This window comes from Pseudorca crassidens, chromosome 6 (genome assembly GCF_039906515.1).
Source record: "Pseudorca crassidens isolate mPseCra1 chromosome 6, mPseCra1.hap1, whole genome shotgun sequence".
NCBI classification, from domain to species: domain Eukaryota; kingdom Metazoa; phylum Chordata; class Mammalia; order Artiodactyla; family Delphinidae; genus Pseudorca; species Pseudorca crassidens.
The window spans coordinates 78,108,101-78,132,321 of NC_090301.1; the positions used below are offsets into that span (position 1 = coordinate 78,108,101).

Here is a 24,221-nt window from a genome sequence, read left to right on the forward strand (position 1 = left end):
TTCTAGTGCGTGTTGACAGTGCTAAAAATCGCCGGTTCAGCTGAATGCTGAGGTGCCTTTTACCTTGACACAGGAAATTGCTCCTTAATTTGCTGCAAAGAAACTACCCCTACATAGCTGCTGGGTGCTAGAGAGATCATGCAAAAGGGAATCACCTTGATCTCTCTTTGGAACAGAAACTGTCGAGGTGTGTGAGTTCGGGGTACCCTGGGAGGACTTTGGTCATCGCACCACGACGTTTTTATCCCAAGGCTCCGCTGTGGGCTGCTGGAGTGACACTGGGAAGTTTTTTTCCCTGTGGGTCACTCAGATCATTGTGTTTTTAACCTATGATGGCAGCTGCACTGTGTTTCTGTAGTGATTGTTATCAATTTAAACAGATTGTCCATGACGAATTGGGTATTAGACTCAGAATTGGACTCAGACCTCTCCTAAAAAGTCCATAGAGCATATTTACATAATATTGATTACATAGGCATTCATTTTCTGCAGAAACAGAAGTTATTCCTACGACTCTTTAATCCAGTGAGTACTAAGCATGTACATTTAAAAAATAAATATATTTTGGATTCTGAATTCATTTGAAAGTGTATTCTATCCTTTTTGCAGTGTTTAGATTATTTATGTATTTAGTAAAGCAAAGACATTCTTCATCTTTTACAAAAATTGAGTTAGGTGACTGAGATCTTGTTTATGTTATTTTGTAGGTGCCTATTTTTGGTAGTGTTTTATTATTGCAACTTCTTAGAAATGTTAATTATACAGCAGTGTATTCCATGAGCTGTTTGACTAAAACTTTTGAGTTCAGCTACACCATCACTTCACTAATGTTTTATTCTTCCAAGCACAGAGCCATCAATATCCTTTGTAATATTCTTATTCTTTCCTCAATTTAAATGAAAAAGTGAGATAATGCATGTATAAGTTCTTGTTAAGTGTGCTGGTATGTGTTGGCTTAAAAATGTAAAAAGTATTCATGCTAAATAATTTCGAGAGTAATTTAAACCATTGCAGATTTTTGGAACAAATATATTTCATAAGTCTTTCTGAAAATAGGCTAGGATTTGTTGGTGTAATAAGATGGCCTAATTTAAATTCAGAAGCTAGCTGTAATTGTATTATATACACAATCTTAACTAACTTTTCTGCACAAAAATAATACATAATTTTTGTGAGCACTTACAGTTCGGTACGCATCCTATATATGATCTTGTTTAAATGGCATAATATAGACTTCTATAATGGCTACAATAAAATAACTGAGGGATTTTTATTTATTTGACAAGAGATGAAAAATGATTCCAAATGTAACTTTAACAGTGTATTTTGAAATTAAATTAAACAGTTTTCACCCAAATGCCAAAAAAGTATTTTTTTAAAAAGCACAACAGCTGTTTATGTTACTAGAGACTCATTATTTGTAGAGTGACCAGTGGCTTATTGTTTTCAAATTCTTGATGTATTTCACAATCTCTGTGATGCCTTTGCACATGATGAAGATAGTGAGGATACCAATAAAAACAGTGCTGCTCATTTCTCTGCTATATCATTTACAGAGATGGGAGGGGGAAGATTTCACTTACTAAAAAAAAAAAAAAAGATTGTGTTGAATCAGATGGGTAAATCTGGGCTGGTGGTAAAGAACAGAGGACAGCTGGCAAACTCATCAAATAGAACAGTGTTTATTCTTTGAGCTGGTAAAAAAATTTCAGTGTTCATGTGTGTATATGCACAGATGAATATGTGTGCACACACATACACAGGTACACATGTGAGTTGGCCTGAAAATGAACAGACTGAGACAGAGAGCCTGCCTCTCCCCTGAGGACTGCTCACAAAGTCCCTCTGGCATCTTTGACCTTGTTTCCTGGTCTCCTAGATTGCTGCCCTCCACAATTTAGGAGGGATGGAGGTTTTGGAATGAATCCAGGGAGCAGCTAAATTATTTCTTTGAGGAAAAGTGAGAAGATTAAGTATTTTGCCACTGAAAGGAGAGAGAGCTAGGGGTGACCCAGTAATGATCTTCAAAATGTACACAAAGATGGGACTTCCCTGGCGGTCCAGTAGTTAAGACTCTGAGCCTCCCCTTCAGGGGCTCGGGTTGATCCTTGGTTGGGGAACTATGATCCCATATGCTGTGCGGTGCAGCCAAAAAAAAAAAAAAAAGTACATAAAGACGTTCTTTGGAAATATGATGGGCTGTTGTCAGTCTTCACTGAGGACGAAACTCAAGAATTGGCTACAATTAGAAAGGAATGATGCTTTTACAGCAGGACTTTCCGAAGAGCGTTGATATCATCGGAATGGCTTTCCAAGAAAGGCTGTAGAATTTTGTCTCGGGAGATTACTTTTGACAGGCTGTTTATGAATAGATTGTTATTCATGTTTTAAATTTTTAGGAAACACATTAAATATTTGCTATGTGCCTAGCACTGCACTAGGTACTGTGGAATAGGAATGAAAAGAAGAATGAGACACAGCTTCTGTACCCAAAGGATTTTATGATCTAGTTATGGAGACATAGATGTATACAAATAATACGGTGAAATGGAGCAAGGAATTAGGGTGTCTGCAGAATGCCCATGTGTGCTGAGTATATGAAATACCCATGGGTGGCACTGCATACAGGTTGTGTGGTAGAATGCTACAGGTTACTCTCACTGGAGTTACTCCCACCTTTCTCCCCACTGGCTTTCGAAGGAAAATCTGATCAGAGTGAGATCAGTTTGTTGACCTCTCCTTGTTAAGTCTGCCTTTATGAGAACTGCAGAGTCTCACAAGGCCTGGCTCCTACCAGCTTCCAGCCTCATCTTAAGCCATGATCTCTAAGCTCTGGATACAGATCTTGAACACACCACCCTCCCTCCTGCCATAGGCCCTTTGCACATGCTGAGTTGTCTGTGTGGAGGGCTCTTGTTCTCCCCTCTGCCTAGCTGATTTTTTAATCTTCCTTGAGACCTAAGTTTAGTCTTCACTTCTTCTTCTACCCTCCCTGTTAAGGTTAGTTCCTTAGCCACTTACCTCACCCCAGAGTGCATTGTGCCAGTTCTCAATAGTACCATCACGATTTATTTAACATTTCATTATTTAACATGTAATTAGATTTTTTTGTTAATGTCTGTCTCCCTATCCAGATAACAAGTTCCACTAGGGCAGGGACATGTCTGTATTTGGTCTCCTTTTTGCCCTCAGCACTTAGCATAGTAGATGTTCAGTAAATACTTATTTGATTGAATGAAGGAGTGGATGAATGGAGGACTAGCTTGATGTATTTTAGACATGAGGTTCTGCTCCAATATTAAACTCTGTTTAATCTGGAGAAATTGCCTCCTAACAAACCTCCCTCAAATTTAGTGACTTAAAGCAACAACATTTTAAAAAATGTCTGTGTACTGAGCAGACACAGTTCTTCTTTGTGTGATGTTACCTGGGTACTGGGAAGGCTGAAATGTCTAAGACAGCCTCACACGTGTGGTTGGTGGTTGGTGCTGGCTGCTGGCTGAGAACTCAAGTAGAGATTTTGGCAGAGGGCTCACTTTTCCTCTACCTGGGCCTCTCAGCATGGTTGCTTGAGCTTCTTCCCAACATGGTGGCTAGGTACCAAGCAGGACCATCCCAAGAAGCAAAGGCTGAAGCTGTAGACTTTATAAGACCTGGTATCAAAAGCTATATGACATCACTTCTGTTGCAATCTCTAAGTCAAAACAAATCAAAGGGATAGCCCAGTTTCAAAGGGAGGGGAAATAGACTCTATCTTTTGATGGAAATAGACTCTATCTTTTGATGGGGTGTGTCAAGGTCACCTTACAAAGGAGCACATAGAATGGAAGATATTGTTGCAGCCATCTTTGGAACCATCTACCTTAAAGCAAGGTTCCTGCTGTTTTTTTCAGATTATGGTAATCAGATAATCATTACAATAATTCAATGAACCCACACTGTAGGTAGAGATCTAAAACACATTCAGGTACTAAGTTGATACTATAATAAAACAAGTTGGCAAAAATATTCTTTGGGTTCTAATTTGAGCACTGGTTATAGACACATTTCTCTGATGAAATGCAGATTCATCAACAGAAGGTATAGGCTTTGTGCACAGCTCTAGGAATAATCATACACTTGGAGTCATGCATATATGCAAAATTTATCCATAAGCTTAGAATCACAGAATTATAGAACCGGAAGAGATTGTGAAGGGAAAGTACTTTGATTCCCCATTTTTAGATGAATGGAACACAGACCCAAGGACATAAAGCCCTTACCAAGGTCACACCAGTAGATAGTGGCAGAACAGAGACAGGAGACCCCCACTCAGATTCTACAGTTTTTCCACCACAACACACTTCATCCCTGAATAATCACGACAGGCACACAAACACACAAGGACTTACTCCTCTTAGAGCCTAGAAATATTCCTAGTTATATGGTTACTGTGAAGAGCAAAGCAACCACTGAAGAATCTGCAGACTGTAGTTTTTTCCCAGTTTTATCATGGGATGGAATTTTTGTTTGCATGGTTCACGGTTCATGGAGGTTTGTTTGTTTACTTACTAACGTACTAGTCATTGTATTAGCCAGTCTAACCAGAAGATGAAATTACTTGAGTTTTTACAGCTGAGGGACTTGAATTATAGAGACATGATTAAACAGGTGAGGGGAGGGCTTAAAAGCTAAACCTAGAGGTTAGCAACAGCGGGAAGCTGCTATCACCTCTAGGTACAAGGACAAGGGGAGGAGACTGTAACTAGAACCCAGGGGCCAAAATCACCTGGTAGATGCTGGAACCAGTGGGGTACTGTTTGTAGGAGCAAGAGACACAGAGGAGATGCAGCCTCTGTCAGAGAAGCCACTTGAGGTGGAGAAAATGGGGAGAAATACTCTGGCTTCTCCTTTCTTGTGCTCCCCACCCCTGCCTTGCCTCCCACTGGCTGACCTGGACACCAGCTGACATGGGAGTCTGGGAAACAACCTGCAGGCCATGGGCCCCCTGAGACAGAAAGCAGAGCAGAAAAAGGAGAGGATGAATCTGAGGAAAACAGGCCAGGACTGGCACAACTATTATTATATTTTAGCTGCGTGGAAGATAATAATGAATCGTTTTCATCAGCAAAATTGGAAGCTTTTACTTGCTCTGTAAGTCGACTGTCCTTGCTAAATGATATAATCCAGTGACAGTGAACCTTAAGGAAAAGTTTATACCTATTTCCTTTGTGAATTCTATCCGGAATGCATCTTCCCAAATTGAGATCTGATAGAACAAAACAGAACTCTGCCTCTGTGGCAAACTGTGCTTCGTTCTGGCTCTTGGGCTTGAATAAATGGAACTGAATTTATGAAGGTTCTTTCGGATTGAGAAATCTAATTACTAGGCAGCTAACCCGTTAAGCAGTCGTTTTTGCTTTTCTCCGAGTTTCTGTTCGTGGCGTGCAGAGTTCCCGAAATCTCATTTTTTACAGAATAAAGAACTATGTATCCTTCAGTTTAGGTTGATCAGATTTTATTGAAGCTTACATAAATTCTGATTCAAATTTTAATCCTTTTAGAAAATTATAGGACGCCGCGTGAAAATGAAGCTGAAAATGACCTTGGCTTTGCTGTGGCCCTCTCCCTGTAATTATTCCACGTGCTGCCCCAGACAATGTTGTTACCAAGGATCAGGGACTGTTTCTTCATCAAGGGAAAAAGCAAGGGCAGAGCGGAAGAGAATGTAGTTTTGTCTACAAACTACAGTGAGTAGCTAGTTGTAGAAACGAGTCTCTTCACTCCTGATGAGCCTCCTAACTCAGTGGGGTTAGCTGGGCTTAGCAGATCGAGTTCTAACCCATCTTTTCTGGCTGAGGTTGTGGCGTTGTCCAAGCTCATCATTGTCCCCTGAGTCTGGCCCTTTCTTGGTCTCATTTCTGCAGCTCAGATTCAGAAGAAAGCATAAGCCCTAACCAGGGTGAGTGGGCTTGCACCTCACTCAGGTTCACTGAAGACCCCAGGAAATGTCCACAGACTTGTGGGGAGTGGAGCGTGCAGGCCGCATTCCATGTTTGGCCTCTGCAATGTTTTGGAGAGGAGTGCTTCCTAGAACAGCGCCACCCTCTCTGCTTGCTTGCCCTTTTCAGCCGGAGTGTGTGTGTGTGAGAGAAGGACCATCTGAGCCCCTGCCTGGTATAGGCAGAGCCCCTGGATGGTGTTCACTTCCTTTGAGTCCAGGCTGTTGCACCAGTATTTCCCCTGTGGGCTGTGCAGAGCACTTCCTTACCGTCCCCAATGACACATTCTCTTGATAATACCTCTCCAGATTAGAATCCACCAAATTGATAAGTCTCAAGAAGAGCTAGGCTGTTATCTGTAAAGAACCTCCATAAAACCCCATTCCGATTTAAGCAGCCAGTATGGTCCTGCCTTCACACAGTTACATGTCCTCATTCTAACTGAGCCAGGAGAACGTAGAGGTAGCACACGCACTCTTTGTTCTAGAAGAGTGTAAGTTATGAACTTGACTACAGAGTGACACATCAGACGTTTTACATGGATTCAACCATGTGAATGGGGTCAGGGAGGGGGGTAGGGTGAGAACTAGAAGCCTGAACTAATGAAGAGGCTAAATTATAGATTCAATTTTAAGGGAATAGTTTTATTGCTTTCAAGTAACAATAATGACAAGCTGTGTGCTTCCTTAGCTGGCGTTGAGAAAGCAAGAAGGCTGATGAATTACCAACACCTGGCTTGAATATAGATGGTGCTTTGAAATTCCTTGAAGATGGTTTTCATTTTAACTAGAAAAACATGCCGCTCTGCAAACTTCCTACTTTCTTTACTATATCCTTTCTTATTACACCCATAAACAGAGCAGAGGTAATTACTTGAATCCGAAGGGATGACATTCAGCATTGTGCTTTATTTACTGAAAGTATAAGTTAGATGGGGCCATAAAACTTGAGGGACATCTGCTGAATCTTTCTCATCATTTTCACTGTAATCATTGGATGACAAAGTGTGCCTATTTTATTTCTCATTTTATGTTCTTTTCTGTTGGTGGAGGTATCTTTCTCCAGGGCTGCAATTTAAATTGCTGGAGCAGAAGTCTTTGTTTTGAGAGGAAATATTTTGTAAACAAACTTGAAAAGAATCTGCATTTTTTTCAGGTTGCGAGAATCACTAGAAATGGTAAACTTTTGTAGTGCTCACTGTGTCTGAATGTTATGATATTATTTTTTAACTCCTTACGAAAAATTTTTTTTTCAATTTCTTTTTTAATACAGGAAAGACCACCAGTAAGTGAAATGCATAATAACTCACGTAGATGAATTTATCATCCTGGCCCACTTCCTTCTCCAGTGGCCTAGTGCTAGGGTAACAGCTCAAAGGCTGATTATGTTTCCAAATCAAACAAGTGGATAAAATCCTCACTGTTGAGGTTGGAGTGCTTTATGGTCACACCTTTCTTATTTGGCCTCTTTGTGTGTGTGAGTGGAACAGAAATGAGGAAGTCATTCTTTCAGGAATTCAGAGGCTGTATTCTGTTATCACCATAATCTAATTTTCGAACATTTTCATCACCCCCCAAAAAAACCTTGTAACCATTAGCTGTCATTCCCCAACCTCCTTCCCACCTCCAGCCCTATGCAACCACTGATCTACTTTCTGTGTCTATAGATTTGCCTGTTCTGGACATTTCATTCCAAATTACATTCATGTAACTGGAACCATACAATAATATGTGATCTTTTGTGACTGGTTTTGGATTATTTCATTAGCATATTCTCTACACCAGTCTGAAGGTTTCCAGTTGTAGCCCCTGGTCTAAATGCAAATGTTGGCCTGCCTGTGCAAAGAGACTTGCCTTTCCTTAAGCCTAGATCCAGACAGCACTTCAAGTCATGGTGTTGAATTGGGTGGATCATATTTGTATTTATTTTGGAATTGCAGTGTCAGGTCATAAAGCTGAATTTGGGGGGGAGGGGTAAAACTATTTGACCTGCATGGAGATCAAATCCCTGACCTTGGCCTCCTTGTCATCAAGACTGAACAAAACTGAGTGACTCTCATCTGTAGAAGGGATTTATGTAATAGGATGAGATCGACAGGATTAAAGAAAAATGTCAGGATTAAAGAAAAGTGATCAATGCCATCATTTTCAATAATTTTTAGTGATAGAAATGTCTTGGGTACTTACAATTCAAAATACTTCTTTTATCTAGATGTTTGTAATAACTCAGCTTTGGTAATTATATTTCTTCCTTGAGAGATACGATTAAGGAGAAAGCAGAGTGCTTGAGTCCCAAGCTAAGTACAATATTTATGAGAATTATTGGGTGTATAAAACTGTACTTTCTATGTGGCAGGTGCTGCTCAATTATATTTGAGCACTTCCCTGGGGGACAAAAGTCAATTATCAACATAGTCTTGTGGGCGAGAAATAGGTCAGCTGCAAACATTCTCTGCTAATTTCAGAAAGCTTGAGGGGTGATTTCTTTTGGGGGATTTTTTTTTTTTTTTTTATTCCTTTGGTTGTTGTAGGAAGACCTTCTGATTAGGGAAGGCTGTTTTTCATTTGGGTGTCTTATTCAGTTACTTTACTGTGAATATTTCTTTTGATCATGTAAAATGAAAATTAAACAAAATAGTATCTTTTAAAAAACTGTCAAATCTACATTGTAAGAATAATGTGTACCATGGGTATTATTATTACTGTTTCTTATACATTAGTAGAGATGCTCAGGCTTTAAATTCACCTGGTAAAGTGCAAATTTCATATTTGCAAGTATTTTGTTTAATAGTTCTGTTACATAGGAAGCGTAAAAAGTGTTAATTGTTAAAAAATGGAAGGATACTGGTGTTTTTTTAAAAAAAATTATGTTTATATTTTTATTGTGGAAAAATACATGTAACAAACTTTACCATTGTAACCATTTTTAAATGCATAATTCAGTGACATTAAGTCCATTCGCTGGTGTCATTTTTATTTTATTTTACTTTTTTTTTTTATAAATTTATTTTATTTATTTATTTATTGGCTGTGTTGGGTCTTCATTGCTGCACGCAGGTTTTCTGTAGTTGCGGCGAGCAGGGGCTGCTCCTCATTGCGGTGCATGGGCTTCTCATCGCGGAGGCTTCTCTTTGTTGCGGAGCATGGGCTCTAGGTGTGCGGGCTTCAGTAGTTGTGGTGCACAGGCTTAGTTGCTCCGTGGCATGTGGGATCTTCCCGGACGAGGGCTTGAACCCATGTCCCCTGCATTGGCAGGCGGATTCTTAACCACTGCGCCACCAGGGAAGCCCTGCTGTCATTTTAAAAATGAGTGTGGCAGGTTATTTAAAAAGTGCAGACCAGGCAAAACTTAAATATATCCTACTTCAAAATACACTAAAAATGTCCACCATTGTCCAGGCCCCCAAACACAGCTGTGACCTTGTTTGAAGCCACAACAACAATAGCAGGAAACCGGCCCTGGAGCACGTCACGGTGCCATGGGGACTGCAGCTGAGCAGAACCAGGAGGCACTGTGGATGCCCAGCCGACCCCCAGGCTGGGTGTGGAGAGGTGGATGGGAATAGGTTGGGGCCCTGCCCCAGAACACCTGTCTTCTTCTTCCTCCACTGTCTGAAATCCGAACAGTTTCTAGATGATTTGGGTTAAGGAGCAGCCTATTTTAAAACTGTAAACGTTCCTGGGAGTCTTAAGGGGCTCTTGTCATTCATCTGTGATCGTGCTTTGACTTACTGCCGCAGGTAAGCTCATTTCACTCTTGTCCCCAAGCCCACCTCAACAAGGCGGACGGTTCCCAACAGAGACCCCAGTCTCCCTGGGTCTTGTTTGTCCTTTCACATCTGTGTTCTCCCCTTACTTTCCCCCCCGACCCGCCCCTGCTACAAGCACACCTGCCCAGACGCAGACTCAACTCCTGCTCTCTTCCCTCACCCCCTCAGTCATGCCATTCCTTCTCCTTGAAGAAGGTCTCACCATTTTCACTTGATGCTGATCTTTCCATCTGTTAAACCCTTCTAGAACCTTCTCCTCCATGAAGTTCTGTGATACGGCTGCAGGTCTCCTTCTCTGGCACTCCCTGACATTCTGTTTTGACCGTTCCCTATTAAATTCTCCTTTGTGTAACCTGAAGGACCCCGTGCCCCACCAGCCTGTGGGTCTGTGTGGCCATTGTCACTAACTAATCACATGGTGCAAGAGAAAGGAGAAGCAGCTTGGAAAGGAAGTCTTGATGTAGAGACATTGATAATGTCACATTTTGCTTGTTCACTTCTTCTAGCTGTAGACAGAGGAGTGCAACGCCTTGCCTCCTAATAGCCTGCCCATTATCTCTGAGTCGAGGGGGTGATCACAACTCTGTCCCTTATTGAGCTCGGCTGCCACAAGCCTTTGAAGGAGGTTATTCCCGCTGCAGTTGCTCTGCTTCATCTGTGAGGACACTGCTTCCTTCTTACTAAGATGCTGCTTCTCAGGCAAAATCTCAAAGGTGACTAACAGCACTATACTCTTCAGCCTCTCTGGACAAGTTGTGTTCCAGACTTCCTCAACTCTGGGTCACACTCTGAACCCTGGGCCCTCGAGGGGCACTTGCTGTGCCCTGCATCTCACATGTCCCCTTGTAAAGCCAGCTTCTGTGCTTTCAGCCTGCATCTCACTGTAGGGTTACACTGGGAAACAGACGTCATTCTGCCTCTGCCCCAGGACTGTACACAAAACTTGCTTTGAATAGCGACCCTCCCACCCATGCATACGTGTTGACCTGTACGGTTTGAGGTAGCCAAGGCCAAACTTTGAATCCCCCATTAGTCTCATTGATAAAATACTAATAGTAATTTATGTATTTTTTCTTTATTTTTGTTTTATGAATTTGAATGGGGGTGCGAATAGAAAAAATAAGAGGAAAGAGGAAGGTAATATTGGGGCCTGAAGCACTTTGGGAGTTAGTGCAGGCCTGGGTTGGATATCAGAATGGAGACCTTGGGACAGAAGGAGGGCACTGGGTGCCTGGAGAGAAAAACAGTGGCTGGTGGGAGATGGTTTCAGAAAGAGAAGTGAATGAGGAACACACTTTGTTTATTTCAAACTTTGTTCTGGAACTGTATCTGTTGGGAATCTTTCAGTTGCAAATAAACAAACTCAATGCAATTGGCTAAGGCAAAGTAGAGAATTACTGGCTTATGCTAGTGAAGAGTTCAGGAGTACGTCTGGCTAGCTTCAGGTATGGCTTTTTCCAGTTTATGACTTCATCAGGGCTTCTGTTCCCTTTCTCTGAAGTTCTTCCAGTACTGCATGATCTTCTGTGCTCAGTTCTGTGTGCTCGCTCAGGCCTCGGTTTGGCATTTTTCATGGTGGCAGCAGTGGCCACAGTGGCTCAGGGTCTCCCATTCATCCACTCCCCTGTTCAGAGGAAGAGCTAGCTCTCTTATGGTAGCTCCAGCAAAAAGGAAAAGAAGGTTTTGTTTGTTTGTTTTCAGAGGTACCACCCTCCCTCTGAAACAACACAATACACACACACACATACACACACATATACTTCTTGAATCTTATTGGCCTGAAATGGCTCATGAACCAGTACTGTGGCCAGGGGACTGCCTGAAGCCAGTGGTTGGCCACTCCTGGAGACGAGATTGGGGTCAGCCCCACTAGACTGAGAATGGGGAGGACCAGTTCCCTAAGGGAATTTGGGAGCTTAGTGGTAGACGGAGGGGAAAGTGGATGTTGCAGAAGCAATTAATCAGACGTTTATTCAAGGAAGGACCCTCAGGTGGACCCAGCCAAGATGGTGGGATTCATTCCTTCTCTTCCTTCTTGTATTACGTTTCATCCACTTCATGGGTTAAATAAGAATTTTTAAAAAATTGTGTTAAATACATGTAACATAAAATTGACCATCGTAACCATTTTTCAGTGTACAGTTCAGTGATGTTAAGTACATTCTCACTGTTGTATTATCATCACCACCACCCATCCTAATTATAATTTTGTAGGGAGTCTAACGTTCTGTTGTAACATTGTTTCTTAATGAGAAAATATGTACCAAATTTCAAATAACTGACTAAACAATGAATTTATGGGACACCACGCAAGTATTAATACAGGAGTGGCTACCTGAATTAATATTTCTCAAGGGCCTCTGTTTTCCTGTCTGCAGAACGGGGGTTTGAGTGGGGTGGACTAGATGACCTCTGAGGTTCCTTCAGTCTCTAGTATTATAGAGCTTCACGTCTGTGTCTGCAGGTGTGTGTGGTCAGTTCATGCATCTTGGTAGAAAACACTATATTCTGTAGTTTTTGCAGAAGTCCAGTGACACTTAGCTGCTGAGATGAACTCATAAAACATAGGGTCATTCAATATCAAATATTATTGAAAGTATTAGATGAAGGCATTCTTTATAGAATGTAGCAAAGAGATGATGTGGAAAGGTTTACAAGAGGAAAGATAATTTTGGATAGAGCTGGAATTTATAACTCTTTCAGGCACGTGCATACAGCCTGAAAGGATCTGCAAAGAATAGAGTGGGTTGTCAAGAATGAGATATTTGTGAAATGTGCTGAGATGGTTCTCAGATGTGCATCCTGGAAGCTATTAAGAGGAAGTCAGCTGAGAAGTAGTGTAGCTCCTGCTATTATGATGATTACAGCCACCAGGAAGAGCAGTAGCTAATGGGGCTTAAATCTATAATAAAGAATAACAAAAGTTGCCATATGGAAACTTTGCTGGAGGTGATTGGAACCACAAGATTGATTCTTATCATTTAAAAACACTGCATTAGGAGCTTTCAGTACTGACTTTCCTGCGTACCCCTAGTTTCATAGGGGAAGGATATTTAGCATTTGTAGTTCAGCACGGCTCCCCATATTCCAAAAAATGAGGCAGGAATTTCTGTTTTTAAGTGACATTAACTATTTAATAAGTAGACTTTGGTGGATATGTTTATAGAACTTCGCGTGTTCAAGTTGCCTGGGTAAGCTGGTGCACTTGATTGTTTTCCTTCTCATCCCTCTTCCAGTCAGTGGCACATGCTCCTTATTTATTATTTAAAAAATATGTTTACATCATGGCTTGGTCTGGAAATGACTTAAGTTAGCTTGTATGATGTCACAAGTGAAGAAAATGAACTAAGGAGAAAATAAGGCTAAGATGGTGTGCCAGTAAAATCCGAGTCACTTGTTAGTTGGGGGCCTCCAGTTTGACTCTGAACTTTCTAGGACGTACCCAGAGAGGAAAGCAAGGTCATTTACAGGATTTAGGATGTCCAAGGGTAAAAGTACACTTGTGGTTTAGGAGAAGCACAAATACTTCCCACTCTGAGACTAGAGAGAAGTTTCTCATGGAGTTGAGAGTGTGTAAGATAGTAAATTAAACCCTGATGTGACACCTTATCATTATTCTGGAGTTGTTTTTTTACTAATATCATTTACTATACAGATAATGTCCCTCATCGTGCTGGAGTATAGTTCAATAAAAGCAATTATGTGGGAGCCGTTGCTATATCATCCACAGATGTCTGTAATTCTCAACCTTGGCTGCATATTAGAATCACCAGGGAAGTATATAAAAATCCCCATGCCAGGCTGCACTCCAGCCTCATTAAATCAGGATTTCTGGATATAGGACTCAGGCATCAGTATTTTTCAAATCACTTCAACTGATGGATGGGCTTATCTGGACTCAGTAATCCAGGTAAGGTTTTTTTTTTATAACATCTTTATTGGAGTGTAATTGCTTTACAATGTCGTGTTAGTTTCTGCTGTATAACAAAGTTAATCAGCTACAGGTATACATATATCCCCATATCCCCTCCCTTTTGCGCCTCCCTCCCACCGCTCTAGGTGGTCACAAAGCACCGAGCTGATCTCCCCGAGTGATGCAGCTGCTTCACACTAGCTGCAGTAGTGGGATTGCTGGGTCATATGGTAGTTCTATTTGTAGTTTTCTAAGGAACCTCCATACTATTCTCCATAGTGGTTGTATCAATTGACATTCCCACCAACAGTGTAAGAGTGTTCCTTTTTCTCCACACGCTCTCCAGCATTTGTTGTTTGTAGATTTTTTTGATGATGGCCATTCTGACTGGTGTGAGGTGATACCTTACTGTAGTTTTGATTTGCATTTCTCTAATGATTAATGATGTTGAGCATCCTTTCATGTGTTTGTTGGCCATCTGTATATCTTCTTTGGAGAAATGTCTATTTACATCTTCTGCCCATTTTTGGATTGGGTTGTTTGTTTTTCTGATATTGAGATGCATGAGCTGCTTGTATATTTTGGAGATTAATCCTTTGTCAGTTGCTTTATTTGCAAGTATTTCCTCCCATTCTGAGGTTGCCTTTTCATCTTGTTTATGGTTTCCTTTGCTATGCAAAAGCTTTTAAGTTTCATTAGGCCCCATTTGTTTATTTTTGTTTTTATTTACATTTCTCTAGAAGGTGGGTCAAAAAGGATCTTTCTGTGATTTATGTCACAGAGTGTTCTGCCTATGTTTTCCTCTAAGAGTTTTATAGTGTCTGGCCTTACATTTAGGTCTTTAATCCATTTTGAGTTTATTTTTGTGTATGGTGTTAGGAAGTGTTCTAATTTCATTCTTTTACATGTAGCTGTCCAGTTTTCCCAGCACCACTTATTGAAGAGGCTGTCTTTTCTCCATTGTATATTCTTGCCACCTTTATCAAAGATAGTGTGACCATATGTGCGTGGGTTTATCTCTGGGCTTTCTGTCCTGTTCCATTGATCTGTATTTCTGTTTTTGTGCCAGTACCATACCATCTTGATTACTGTAGCTTTGTAGTATAGTCTGAAGTCAGGGAACCTGATTCCTCCAGCTCCATTTTTCTTTCTCAAGATTGTTGTGACTATTCGGGGTCTTTTGTGTTTCTATATAAATTGTGAAATTTTTTGTTCTAGTTCTGTGAAAAATGCCATTGGTAGTTTGATAGGGATTGCACTGAATCTTTGGATAGTACAGTCATTTTCACAATGTTGATTCTTCCAGTCCAAGAACATGGTATATCTCTCCATCTGTTTGTATCATCTTTAATTTCTTTCATCAGTGTCTTATAGTTTTCTGCATACAGGTCTTTTGTCTCCTTTGGTAGGTTTATTCCTAGGTATTTTATTCATTTTGTTGCAATGGTAAATGGGAGTGTTTCCTTAATTTCTCTTTCAGATTTTTCATCATTAGTGTATAGGAATGCCAGAGATTTCTGTGCATTAATTTTGTATCCTGCTACTTTACCAGATTCATTGATTAGCTCTAGTAGTTTTCTGGTGGCATCTTTAGGATTCTCTATGTATAGTATCATGTCATCTGCAAACAGTGACAGCTTTACTTCTTCTTTTCCAGTTTGGATTCCTTTTATTTCTTTTTCTTCTCTGATTGCTGTGGCTAAAACTTCCAGAACTATGTTGAATAATAGTATTGAGAGTGGGCAACCTTGTCTTGTTCCTGATTTTAGAGGAAATGTTTTCAGTTTTTCAGTTTTCACCATTGAGAATGATTTTGGCTGTGGGTTTGTCATATATGGCCTTTATTATGTTGCGATAAGTTCCCTCTCTGCCTACTTTCTGGAGAGTTTTTATCATAAATCGGTGTTGAATTTTGTCAAAAGCTTTTTCTTCATCGTTGAGATTATCATATAGTTTTTAGCCTTCAGTTTGTTGATATGGTGTATCACATTGATTGATTTGCGTATATTGAAGAATCCTTGCATTCCTGGGATAAACCCCACTTGATCATGGTGTATGAGCCTTTTAATGTGCTGCTGAATTCTGTTTGCTAGTATTTTGTTGAGGATTTTTGCATCTATGTTCATTAGTGATATTGGCCTCTAGTTTTCTCTTTTTGGGACACCTTTTTCTGGTTTTGGTATCAAGGTGATGGTGGCCTCATAGAAAGAGTTTGTGAGTGTTCCTCCTTCTGCTATATTTTGGGAGAGTTTGAGAGGGATAGGTGTTAGCTCTTCTCTAAATGTTTGATAGAATTTGCCTGTGAAGCCATCTGGTCCTGGGCTCTTGTTTGTTGGAAGATTTTTAATCACAGTTTCAATTTCAGAGCTTGTGATTGGTCTGTTTATATTTTCTATTCTTCCTGGGTCAGTCTCAGAGGGTTGTACTCTTCTAAGAATTTGTCCATTTCTTCCAGGTTGTCCATTTTTTTGGCATATACTTGCTTGTAGCAATCCCTCATGATCCTTTGTATTTCTTCTGGGTCAGTTGTTACTTCTCCTTTTTCATTTCGAATTCTGTTGATTTGAGTCTTATCCCTTTTTTTTTTTTATGAGTCTGGCTAGTGGTTTATCAATTTTGTTTAACTTCTCAAAGAACCAGCTTTTAGTTTTATTGATCTTTGCTACTGTTTCCTTCATTTCTTTTCATTTATTTCTGCTTTGATATTTATGATTTCTTTCCTTCTGCTAACCTTGGGGTTTTTTTCTTCTTCTTTTTCTAATTGCTTTAGGTGTAAGGTTAGGTTTTTTATTTGAGATGTTTCTTGTTTCTTGAGGTAAGATTGTATTGCTATAACTTCCCTCTTAGAAACTGCTTTTCTGCATCCCATAGGTTTTGGGTTGTCATGTTTTCATTGTCATTTGTTTCTAGGTATTTTTTTATTTCCTCTTTGATTTCTTCAGTGATCTCTTGATTATTTAGTAGCATATTGTTTAGCCTCCATGTGTTTGTATTTTTTATAGTTTTTTTCCCTGTAATTGATGTCTAGTCTTGTAGCGTTGTGGTCGGAAAGGATACTTGATACAATTTCAATTTTCTTAAATTTACCAAGCCTTGATTTGTGACCCAAGCTGTGATCTATCCTGGAGAATGTTCCATGAGCACTTGAGAAGAAAATGCATTCTGTTGTTTTTGAATGGAATGTCCTATAAATATCAGTTAAGTCCATCTTGTTTAATGAGTCATTTAAAGCTTGTGTTTCCTTATTTATTTTCATTTTGGATGATCTGTCCATTGGTGAAAATGGGGTGTTAAAGTCCCTGCTATTTTTGTGTTACTCTCCATTTCCCCTTTTATGGCTGTTAGCATTTGCCTTATGTATTGAGGTGTTCCTATGTTGGGTGCATAAATATTTACTGTTGTTATATCGTCTTCTTGGATTGATCCCTTGATCATTATGTAGTGTCCTTCTTTGTCTGTTTTGATAGTTTTTATTTTAAAGTCTATTTTATCTGATATGAGAATTGCTACTCCAGCTTTCTTTGATTTCCATCTGCAGGAATATCTTTTTCCATCCCCTCACTTTCAGTCTGTATGTGTTCCTAGGTCTGAAGTGGGTCTTTTGTAGACAGCATATAGATGGGTCTTGTTTTTTTAATCCATTCAGCCAGTCTGTGTCTTTTGGTTGGAGGATTTAATCCATTTACATTTAAGGTAATTATCGATATATATGTTCCTATTACCATTTTCTTAATTGTTTTCAGTTTGTTTTTGTAGGTCTTTTTCTTTTCTTGTGTTTCCTGCCTAGAGAACTTCCTTTGGCATTTGTTGTAAAGCTGGTTTGGTGGTGCTGAATTCTCTTAACTTTTGCTTGTCTGTAAAGGTTTTAATTTCTCCGTCAAATCTGGATGAAATCCTTGCTGGGTAGAGTAATCTTGGTTGTAGTTTTTTCCCTTTCATCACTTTAAATATGTCCTGCCAGTCCCTTCTCGTTTGCAGAGTTTCTGCTGAAATATCAGCTGTTAACCTTATGGGGATTCCCTTGTATATTATTTGTTGCATTTCCCTTGCTGCTTTTAATATTTTTTTTGTATTTAATTTTTGATAGTTTGATTAATGTGTGTCTTGGCATGTTTCTCCTTTGATTTATCCTGTATGGGACTCTCTGCACTTCCTGGACTTGATTGACTATTTCCTTTCCCATGTTAGGGAAGTTTTCAACTATAATCTCCTCAAATAGTTTATCAGTCCCTTTCTTTTTCTCTTCTTCTTCTGGGACCCCTATAATTTGAATGTTGGTGCATTTAATGTTGTCCCAGAGGTCTCTGAGACTGTCCTCAATTCTCTTCATCCTTTCTTCTTTATTCTGCTCTGTGGTAGTTATTTCCACTATTTTATCTTCCTGGTCACTTATCCGTTCTTCTGCCTCAGTTATTCTGCTATTGATTCCTTTTAGAGAATTTTTAATTTCATTTATTGTGTTGTTCATCTTTGATTATTTGCTCTTTAGTTCTTCTAGGTCCTTGTTAAACGTTTCTTATATTTTCTCCATTCTGTTTCCAAGATTTTGGATCATCTTTACTATCATTACTCTGAATTCTTTTTGGGTAGACTGCCTATTTACTCTTCATTTGTTTGGTCTGGTGGGTTTTTGCCTTGCTCCTTTATCTGCTGTGTGTTTCTCTGTCTTCCCATTTTGCTTAACTTACTGTGTTTGGGGTTTCCTTTTCGAAGGCTGCAGGTTCACAGTTCCTGTTGTTTTTGGTGTCTGCCCCCCAGTGGGTACAGTTGGTTCAGTGGCTTGTGTAGGCTTCCTGGTGGAGGGGTCTGGTGCCTGTGTTCTGATAGGTGGGGCTGGATCTTGTCTTTCTGGTGGGCAGGGCTGCATCCAGTGGTGTGTTTTGGGGTATCTGTGAGCTTAGTATGATTTTAGGCAGCCTCTCTGCTAATGGGTGGTGTTGTGTTCCTGTCTTGCTAATTGTTTGGCATGGGACATCCAGCACTGGAGCTTGCTGGCCGTTGGGTGGAGCTGGGTCTTAGCATTGCGACGGAGGTCTCTGGGAGAGCTCTCACCGATTGATATTACGTGGGGCTGGGAGTTCTCTGGTGGTCTAATGTCCTGAACTCGGCTCTCCCACCTCAGACACTCAGACCTGACACTCGGCCAGGGCACCAAGACCCTGTCAGCCACACGGTGATCATGAAATTGGAGGTAGCAAAAATGGATATATGCAAGTCACTCCTCTTTTGGCTGATGGTACTCTCTCCAAAGGCTGTGATTTGTAATTGGAAAGCCAAAACTTCCAGCTAGAGTCATGATCACAGATGCCTAGTTCTTCAAAATGAAATGAAATGCATGAGTCAGAACCAGGCTGCTAGTATTGGAGGGTCTCCTGCAGAGGCGGGGGGCAGCTGTGGCTCACTGCAGGGACGAGGACACTGGCAGCAGAAGTTCTGGGAAGTACTCCTTGGCGTGAGCCCTCCCCAGGTAAGGTTTTAAAGTAGCTATTTTTCAACCAGAATGTATTAGTCAGGATAGGTTAGGTGATGCTGCAGTAATAAAACTTTCCTCAAACAACAACTACAACAGCAAAGGCTTATTCCGCACTCACCCTCCATCTATCTCCTGGATTAGCTGAGAGTTTGTTCACTGTTCTTCTCACTCCAGTGGAGCAGCCACTATCTGGAACGTTTCTGTTTCCTGCAGAAGAGGGAATGAGACACATGGTGGATCATATTCTGGCTGTTGAAGCTCTGCATGGGTGTAGCTAAACTGCTGCAACACTGTAGTCAAAAGGTATCATATGTATTTGTCACTTAAGAGTCCAGAGGTTGGTGGGCAGTTCAGAGTGGGTAGAGGGCTCTATTCTAAGAGATCAGTGGTCCGAGGACCCAGGCTGGTGGGTCGGCTCTGCCGTTCTCAGCATGTAGATTTCATCTTTGGGTCTAACGTGGCTACTACCATTGTCACCATTTCCTAGGCAGCTCAAAATGAAGAGATTAAGTAGCTTCATTTTCAAGGGAATGACGTAGAAGTTAAACATATTTCTTCTGCTCACAGCCCATTGGCCTGAACTTTGTTGTGAGGCCACGTCTAGCTTCAAAGGAGGCTGAGAAATGTGATCTTTAGCTGAGTAGCCATGTGAAGGCTAAAAATTGCGACAGCTCTATTTCTGGAAGGATAGAGAGAATGGATATTGGGGCCAGTTAGGCAGACTCTGCCTTATCAGAGTGGTTTTCCAAGTTTGGTTTTACCATAAAAACCCTTTTTCCAAATGAAATTGCAGATGTCATTCTTGGCAATCAACATATTTGGAGATGCTTTGATTGATGCGGTGGCCTATATCTGGACCACTCTCCCATTATACACCTCATGCTCTCTGCAGCAGTTCTAGTGACATCTAAGAGAATCCGTAAAAATCACTGATGTAGATGAACTGATGCATATGCTGTAGACCATCCTCCCCAAATAGTCTTCCAGTCACTTCTATCTCAAAAGTCCTCTCAAGTCCATCCACTTCTCTCTGCATCTCTCCTGCCACCACCCTAGTTCCTAGTTTGAGCCAGCATCGTCTCGTCTGGTCTACTGAATCTCCCTGCTTCCTTTCACCACCAGATCCATTCTCCACACAACTTCTGGAGTTTTTTTTTTTTTTTTTTTTTTTTTTAGCAGTACGTGGGCCTCTCCTGTTGCGGAGCACAGGCTCCGGACGCGCAGGCCCAGCAGCCATGGCTCAGGGGCCCAGCCGCTCCGCGGCGTGTGGGATCCTCCCGGACCGGGGCACAAACCCGCGTCCCCTGCATTGGCAGGCGGACTCTTAACCACTGTGCCACCAGGGAAGCCCCTGGAGTTATCTTTTTAAAAAGGAAATCAGAGCATGTCATTCCCCGGTTTTAAGCCCTCCAGTGGATTCCAGTTGTGTTAAAATATAATCTGAATTCCTTATTGTGGTCTGCAAGGCTCTGTAATAACCTGACTCCTGACAAACTCTCCTTATTTCATCTTCAACTCTCCTGCTTGCTACTCTGCCCTGCCACCCCTTCCCCATCCCTGGCCTGCTTTTGTGTACTTTGAATAAGCCAGGATTAATCCTGTCTCTGGGCCTTTGCACTTCTGCTCTCTTGTCCTGGAGTGTTCCTTCCTCAGCTCTTTACATGGCTGGCTCCTTCTCATTCTTCTCATCTCAGCCCAAACATCACCTTCTTAGAGAGACCTCCTCTGGATGCCTGTCTGAGGCAGCCCCCCTCACCCCTCCTTCCATGCTTTCTTGCTGTCACTTTCCGTCACGATCAGAAATCACCTTTTTAATGTCGTTTTCTTTTTCCTTATTCCTATCAATCCTCTCTGGAATGTAAGCTTCAAAAAGGCAGGGAACTGGCATATCCTTGTCATTGCACATTCCCATGAACAGAAGAGGCATCTGGCGCATAATAAGTGTTTAATAAACATTGATTGGTAAGTGAATAGAATGACAGTGATTTTGAGGTTCAGTAGCTGGGTAAGAATCTGGGTAGGACTGAGTCTTTGTTGTCAGTTAAGGGAGAAATGGTGCCAAAGATAGACTTGATGTCTATCTTACAGACCTCAAGAACTGAGGTCTCTAAGAAGAACATGTTCCTGAAAAAGAAGGCTTAGAGGTGGTCCAGGGGCCAAAGGTCTTCTCAGAAAGTAGCTTGGAATTTACTCAAAAACACACAATTGGATGTTTGTGGACCCATAGTTTCAAGCCCAAAGACAGAGCTGCAGTGTTTTTGGCTTGGATAAAAAAGCAGTTGTGGTCACATGCCACCTTGGCCCCTACCGTGGTACACCTTGCTTTGAGAAATTTCCTTCCTAATCTACTTTCCAAAAAGGCCTCATGACAAAATGTATACCCCAAGCACTGAATTGCGTGGCTTGGTATCAGGGATGTTAGCTGCAATTTGGTGACATGCACGTTAGCAATCGCTTTACTTGATTGTTTCATTTGGACACTCCGTCCTGGATTTGCTTTGGGACAGTATCTGCCCGAATAGAGGGTGTCTGAAGAAGCCCCTTGGTCAGTCCCAACTGACTAACACGGGGCCTCAGCTCTTAATCTCCTTGTGGCTGATGCCTTGGTCCGGTGCCCGCTATTGGATGCCTGAGTTCCTGCAGACCAGATCCTTTCGTCCCAGACTTCCTTGGGAGGCGACAGGATGTGTTGGACTCTGGATTTTGAGCCAGAGTTAGGAAGGGCTGAGACAGGTGTCTGTGTGTAAGGCTCGGTGGAAGCTAGCGGTTTGACCAGACCTGAGGCGAGGCCCTCAGTCAGACCAGAGGTCAAACGTGGGAACATCAGCAGAGCCAGCGGGAGCTAAGGCAGCACAGTGTGTGTCCTTCACATATGCTGGCGCTCCACCTGGAATGCTCTCCCCTCCACTGCTTTATCTGGTGAACTCCTACTCCTTTTCTTCTTGATTGTATAAATGTCACATCCTCTGTAAAGTCTTCTCCAACCACCCCCCGCCCCGTCCCGGACAGAATTAGTTTCTTCTTCCCTTAGTACAGTCGAAACACTTCTCACATTGTTTTTGTTTGTTTGTTTGCGGTATGCGGGCCTCTCACTGTTGTGGCCTCTCCTGTTGCGGAGCACAGGCTCCGGACGCGCAGGCTCAGCGGCCGTGGCTCACGGGACCAGCCGCTCCGCGGCATGTGGGATCTTCCCAGACCGGGGCACAAACCCGTGTCCCCTGCATCGGCAGGCGGACTCTCAACCACTGCGCCACCAGGGAAACCCTCTCACATTGTTTTGAAATATGTTTACGGGCCTCTCCCACTGCCAGTGAGCCCCTCGAGGATGTGGCTGTGTCTTAATTTTCTTTAGAGAGACGACACAGCAGAGCTGTTCATAGAATCAGCTGTGGAAGCAGGTGGGCTGGAGTGTGAGGTCAGGCTCCATCACTTTTTACTTGTGTGACCCTGGGCAAGTACTACTGTCCCCAAGGTTCATTTTCCTCACTCGTAAAATAGGGGTAGCCATGCCTGCCTCCTAGAGTTTGTGAGAATTTTAAGAAGTGAGCTAATATATGTCTGTCCTGGATGAAAATTATTAAACCACACCTACTGTAGCTGTTCTGCTTTGTAAGCTGGGTAGTGGCCATTGTTTGTATCAGTACTGCCATCTTCCATTTTCAGGGACTGGTGGGGAAGGTTGACATTTCAAAGCCTCTGCCAGCTCCTCTGTGCTTGTGAAGGGGACATCCTAAAGGGATGATGGTCATGGGATGATGGTCATATTGGCGACGTGGCTGGTGGTAGTGATGGTGGTTGTGGTGATATTAGTGGTCATGATGGTGGTGTTGGGAGTGAGGGTGAGGGTGGTGGTGGTGAGGGTGGTTGGTAGTGTGATGGTGATGACTGTAGGATGGTGATGGTACTGATGGGAAGGGTTGGGTGGAGGTGGAGGTGACGGTAGTGATGGTGGTGGTGATGGTGATGGAGGTGCTAATGGGGGTGGGGGTGATGTTGGTAATGGCGATGGCGGTGGTGATGGTGAGGATGGGGCCTGTGATGATAGTTGTGGTGGAGCTGATGGTGGTAGAATTGGTGGCTCTGAAGGTTTGGGGAACAAGCTAGTTACTTTCTTTTTTTTAAATTTATTTTATTGACATATAGTTGATTTACAATGTTGTGTTAGTTTCTGTTGTACAGAAAATGATTTAGTTATACATATGTATACATTCTTTTTCATATTCTTTTCCATTATGATTTATTACAGAACATTGGATATAGTTCCCTGTGCTATGCAGTAGGACCTTGTTGTTTATCCATTCTATATATAGTAGTTTGCATCTGCTGACCGCCCCAAACTCCCAGTCCCTCCCTCCCCCACCCCTCTCCGCCTTGGGAAGCTAGTTTCTGGCATTTACTCCAGGATCCTCACTTCTGTTGCTCAGCCTGCTAGTTGATACTCATGGCCTCCATCTCCTGGAGTTATAACCACAGGGATTTGTTTTCTCTTGTCCTCTGCCTGCCCACCTGCCTCATTCTGAACTCAGTCCCCTCCACATGGGCTTCCCTGGGGCTCTTCACCTGGTTCCCAGCCCTTGACTCTGTTTGGACACTAGCTTTGGTGGCAGATTCCCAGATCTAGCATAGAATCCTATCCCACCTGTCCCCATTCTCTACTCTATAAAGCCTTGCCTCTTCTGGTCCTAGATCCCTGCCCTTCACCCTGGAGCCAGGGACACGGCCCCAGTACATTAGTCCTTTGAGTTGCCTGTCAGAGTGAGAGATTTTAGTGCTAGAGGACCACATTTCTTATTGAAGGGGATGCTCCAAGTTCTGAGAGCCCCCCTTTGAAGAACATGGCTGGCAATGGAGAATGGATTTCCTTTTAAGCAATGACAACAGGTTGACCAGTCAGGCCACAATTTTATTCTGTTCTCAAAATCTATCTTTAATTATTTTCACAGACAGTTTTTATTATCCTGCATTGTGTTCCAATCTCTTAATGTTATTTAACCTGTTTTTAAAATTTATATGTTTAGCAATTCATTTGTTTACATTTCTATCTTTGCTTGTTCAAAATTCATAATTCTGTCTTCTATGCCAGAC

At 41.8% G+C, this 24,221-nt stretch overlaps 1 protein-coding gene across 3 annotated transcripts in view; it reads left to right on the forward strand.

Moving 5' to 3' along the window:
• Positions 1 to 24,221, forward strand: part of CACNB4 (calcium voltage-gated channel auxiliary subunit beta 4) — a 268,460-nt gene that overhangs the window by 1,556 nt on the left and 242,683 nt on the right. The gene's annotated exons all lie outside the window — the stretch shown is intronic.